The following is a 6,000-nucleotide window of genomic DNA, read 5'->3' on the forward strand; positions in this document are numbered from 1 at the left end:
CTTTTTCAGAACTGGAAAACACGAGCGTGACAGCATTCGAACCTGTAGTTTTCACATCCGAAGTCCGACGCCTTATCCATTAGGCCACACGGTCACTGACAACAAACATTTACACGTATGCGACTCATCTCGAAACGCTCACACCCCTGAGGATTTGTGTTTTCGTTCTACACAGCCGCTGCCCCTTGCTCTTTCCCACCCATTCGTTACATTCAACCTCTGACGAGACCGACCAAATATAGACTGAGAAACAAGACCACACACTTTGTGCATTCGGAATCGAAGGCAGGGCGTCCCTCGCCGCATTTGCTACGATGGCCATTTGCTACTTCTGCAGAAGCGGCAGCGGCGACGACGACGAATATCGCGAGAGGCTCTGAGATGTGTGAGAAGTACATCTATAAAATGTAATTCAGACTGCCTCGTCCCACCTTATGCTGTACCGCTTTGGCAAATGCTTTATCTGCGCCATTCGCCTTAATCACATCTGAGAGTAATTCTTAAAAAAAAGCCTGTCGCTAATTGTTCGTCATCACAGGTACTGTTTGCTATATGGCCACGACGCGCAACTGATTTCCAAAATTCATCTTTCTACTGTGTGGATGGAACTTACGACCCCTGGTTTATTAGACTAGTGCTCTACCACTGAGCTAAAGAGGCGCGGCCTAGCGGTACTCTTGGGTACTTCGTCCTTACGGTCGTCTGCATCATCAGACTTTAGCTGACAACACTTCATATTACCGGCTAATATTTACAGCTATGGCGACAAATTACTGCTTGGCTACACATCTGACACGTAACCGACGTGCTCTCCAAACAACAACACTTGCATTTCAGAACATGTCTTTCACACATGTCTACAAAATCACCTTCACCTTCAAATACAGTTTCCTTGCGACTGACAGAGACGTAGGCAAGGTTTAAAGTTGCTATGTCCATTAAATCTCGTTAATCAGAAAAACGGTAATTTACACCTGCAGCGGAACAAAATTCCGTTCCGCCCAGCGTCTGGCTCGAACCCACGACCCTGGGACTAAGAGTCTGACGCTCTACCGACTGAGCTAGCCGGCTACCTCGGTGAATACCTGCCGGGTAGCACGTCACACAGTACTCGTTTGGGTTGGGTGGTCCCATATAGAATCTCTCCATGCTGCCTAATGTTTTCCTAACGTCACACTCGTCACGTACTTCACTTTTATGTCATAATCATTTCTGAAAGGCAAAGAAATTGCATGACAACAAGCAGAGCTAGTGGCGTCAAAATTAACACACATACTTTATGTGACTCAAAAGACGAACGAGTTACTTTCCGACGTTGTTTTAAAAGTGCAAGTGATAGTCAAAACTCGCTGTGTCGGCACTCTGCCGACCATTTCGCTAGTTAACACCGGTCTTGTTGTGTGTGTTTCAAGCTCAAGAGCATCTCCAAGCAAAAAATGGTCAACAGCAACATTTAGACGGTTTCGTACTGCTCAATTGCTACATTAAAACGGTATGTTTCTTTTTCAGAACTGGAAAACACGAGCGTGACAGCATTCGAACCTGTAATCTTCAGATCCGAAGTCCGACGCCTTATCCATTAGGCCACACGGTCACTGACGACCAACATTTACATGTATACGACTCATCTCGAAACGCTCACACCCCTGAGGATTTGTGTTTTCGTTCTACACAGCCGCTGCCCCTTGCTCTTTCCCACCCATTCGTTACATTCAACCTCTGACGAGACCGACCAAATATAGACTGAGAAACAACACCACACACTTTGTGCTTTCGGAATCGAAGGCAGGGCGTCCCTCGCCGCATTTGCTACGATGGCCATTTGCTACTTCTGCAGAAGCGACGACGACGACGACGACGACGACGACGACGACGACGACGAAGATCGCGAGAGGCTCTGAGATATGTGAGAAATACATCTATAAAATGTAATTCAGACTGCCTCGTCACACCTTATGCTGTACCGCTTTGGCAAATGCTTTATCTGCGCCATTCGCTTTAATCACATCTGAGAGTAATTCTTAAAATACGCCTGTCGCTAATTGTTCGTCATCACAGGTACTGTTTGCTATACGGCCACGACGCGCAACTGATTTCCAAAATCCATCTTTCTCCTGTGAGGATGGAACTTACGACCCCTGGTTTATTAGACCAGTGCTCTACCACTGAGCTAAATAGGCGCGGCCTAGCTGTACCCTTGGGTACTTCGTCCTTACGGTCGTCTGCATCATCAGACTTTAGCTGACAACACTTCATATTACCGGCTAATATTTGCAGCTATGGCGACAAATTACTGCTTGGCTACACATCTGACACGTAACCGATGTGCTCTCCAAACGACAACACTTGCATTTCAGAACATGTCTTTCACACATGTCTACAAAATCACCTTCACCTTCAAATACAGTTTCCTTGCGACTGACAGAGACGTAGGCAAAGTTTAAAGTTGCTATTTCCATTAAATCTCGTTAATCAGAAAAACGGTAATTTACACCTGCAGCGGAACAAAATTCCGTTCCGCCCAGCGTCTGGCTCGAACCCACGACCCTGGGATTAAGAGCCTGACGCTCTACCGACTGAACTAGCCGGCTACCTCGATGAATACCTGCCGGGTAGCACGTCACACAGTACTCGTTTGGGTTTGGGTGGTCCCATACAGAATCTCTCCATGCTGCCTAATGTTTTCCTAACGTCACACTCGTCACGTACTTCACTTTTATGTCATAATCATTTCTGAAAGGCAAAGAAATTGCATGACAACAAGCAGAGTTAGTGGCGTCAAAATTAACACACATACTTTATGTGACTCAAAAGCCGAACGAGTTACTTTCCGACGTTGTTTTAGATGTGCAAGTGATAGTCAAAACTCGCTGTGTCGGCACTCTGCCGACCATTTCGCTAGTTAACACCGGTCTTGCTGTGTGTGTTTCAAGCTCAAGAGCATCTCCAAGCAAAAAATGGTCAACAGCAACATTCAGACGGTTTCGTACTACTCAATTGCTACATTAAAACGGTATGTTTCTTTTTCAGAACTGGAAAAACACAAGCGTGACAGCATTCGAGCCTGTAATCTTCAGATCCGAAGTCCGACGCCTTATCCATTAGGCCACACGGTCACTGACGACCAACATTTACATGTATACGACTCATCTCGAAACGCTCACACCCCTGAGGATTTGTTTTTTCGTTCTACACAGCCGCTGCCCCTTGCTCTTTCCCACCCATTCGTTACATTCAACCTCTGACGAGACCGACCTAATATAGACTGAGAAACAAGACCACACACTTTGTGCTTTCGGAATCGAAGGCGGGGCGTCCCTCGCCGCATTTGCTACGATGGCCATTTGCTACTTCTGCAGAAGCGGCGGCGGCGAAGACGACGACGACGAAGACCGCGAGAGGCTCTGAGATATGTGAGAAATACATCGATAAAATGTAATTCAGACTGCCTCGTCCCACCTTATGCTGTACCGCTTTGGCAAATGCTTTATCTGCGCCATTCGCATTAATCACATCTGAGAGTAATTCTTAAAATACGCCTGTCGCTAATTGTTCGTCATCACAGGTACTGTCTGCTATACGGCCACGACGCTCAACTGATTTCCAAAATTCATCTTTCTCCTGTGAGGATGGAACTTACGACCGCTGGTTTATTAGACCAGTGCTCTACCACTGAGCTAAATAGGCGCGGCCTAGCGGTACTCTTGGATACTTCGTCCTTACGGTCGTTTGCATCATCAGACTTTAGCTGACAACACTTCATATTACCGACTAATATTTGCAGCTATGGCGACAAATTACTGCTTCGCTACACATCTGACACGTAACCGATGTGCTCTCCAAACAACAACACTTGCATTTCAGAACATGTCTTTCACACATGTCTACAAAATCACCTTCACCTTCAAATACAGTTTCCTTGCGACTGACAGAGACGTAGGCAAAGTTTAAAGTTGCTATTTCCATTAAATCTCGTTAATCAGAAAAACGGTAATATACACCTGCAGCGGAACAAAGTTCCGTTCCGAACAGCGTCTGGCTCGAACCCACGACCCTGGGACTAAGAGTCTGACGCTCTACCGACTGAGCTAGCCGGCTACCTCGGTGAATACTTGCCGGGTAGCACGTCACACAGTACTCGTTTGGGTTGGGTAGTCCCATATAGAATCTCTCCAAGCTGCCTAATGTTTTCCTAACGTCACACTCGTCACGTACTTCACTTTTATGTCATAATCATTTCTGAAAGGCAAAGAAATTGCATGACAACAAGCAGAGCTAGTGGCGTCAAAATTAACACACATACTTTATGTGACTCAAAAGCCGAACGATTTACTTTCCGACGTTGTTTTAAAAGTGCAAGTGATAGTCAAAACTCGCTGTGTCGGCACTCTGCCGACCATTTCGCTAGTTAACACCGGTCTTGTTGTGTGTGTTTCAAGCTCAAGAGCATCTCCAAGCAAAAAATGGTCAACAGCATCATTCAGACGGTTTCGTACTGCTCAATTGCTACATTAAAACGGTATGTTTCTTTTTCAGAACTAGAAAAACACAAGCGTGACAGCATTCGAGCCTCTAATCTTCAGATCCGAAGTCCGACGCCTTATCCAATAGGCCACACGGTCCCTGACGACCAACATTTACATGTATACGACTCATCTCGAAACGCTCACACCCCTGAGGATATGTGTTTTCGTTCTACACAGCCGCTGCCCCTTGCTCTTTCCCACCCATTCGTTACATTCAACCTCTGACGAGACCGACCAAATATAGACTGAGAAACAAGACCACACACTTTGTGCTTTCGGAATCGAAGGCAGGGCGTCCCTCGCCGCATTTGCTATGATGGCCATTTGATACTTCTGCAGAAGCGGCGGCGGCGAAGATGACGACGACGAAGATCGCGAGAGGCTCTGAGATATGTGAGAAATACATCTATAAAATGTAATTCAGACTGCCTCGTCCCACCTTATGATGTACCGCTTTGGCAAATGCTTTATCTGCGCCATTCGCCTTAATCACATCTGAGAGTAATTCGTAAAATACGCCTGTCGCTAATTGTCGTCATCACAGGTACTGTTTGCTATACGGCCACGACGCGCAACTGATTTCCAAAATTAATCTTTCTCCTGTGAGGATGGAACTTACGCCCCCAGGGTTATTAGACCAATGCTCTACCACTGAGCTAAAGAGGTGGGCCTAGCGGTTCTCTTGGGTACTTCGTCCTTACGATCGTCAGCATCATCAGACTTTAGCTGACAACACTTCATATTACCGGCTAATATTTGCAGCTATGGCGACAAATTACTGCTTGGCTACACATCTGACACGTAACCGATGTGCTCTCCAAACAACAACACTTGCATTTCAGAACATGTCCTTCACACATGTCTACAAAATCACCTTCACCTTCAAATACAGTTTCCTTGCGACTGACAGAGACGTAGGCAAAGTTTAAAGTTGCTATTTCCATTAAATCTCATTAATCAGAAAAACGGTAATTTACACCTGCAGCGGAACAAAATTCCGTTCCGCCCAGCGTCTGGCTCGAACCCACGACCATAGGATTAAGAGTCTGACGCTCTACCGACTGAGCTAGCCGGCTACCTTGGTGAATACCTGCCGGGTAGCACGTCACACAGTACTCGTTTGCGTTGGGTGGTCCCATACAGAATCTCTCCATGCTGCCTAATGTTTTCCTAACGTCACACTCGTCACGTACTTCACTTTTATGTCATAATCATTTCTGAGAGGCAAAGAAATTGCATGACAACAAGCAGAGCTAGTGGTGTCAAAATTAACACACATACTTTATGTGACTCAAAAGCCGAACGAGTTACTTTCCGACGTTGTTTTAGATGTGCAAGTGATTGTCAAAACTCGCTATGTCGGCACTCTGCCGACCATTTCGCTAGTTAACACCGGTCTTGTTGTGTGAGTTTCAAGCTCAAGAGCATCTCCAAGCAAAAAATAGTCAACAGCAACATTCAGACGGTTTCGTAC

This window comes from Schistocerca gregaria, chromosome 3, assembly GCF_023897955.1.
Source record: "Schistocerca gregaria isolate iqSchGreg1 chromosome 3, iqSchGreg1.2, whole genome shotgun sequence".
NCBI classification, from domain to species: domain Eukaryota; kingdom Metazoa; phylum Arthropoda; class Insecta; order Orthoptera; family Acrididae; genus Schistocerca; species Schistocerca gregaria.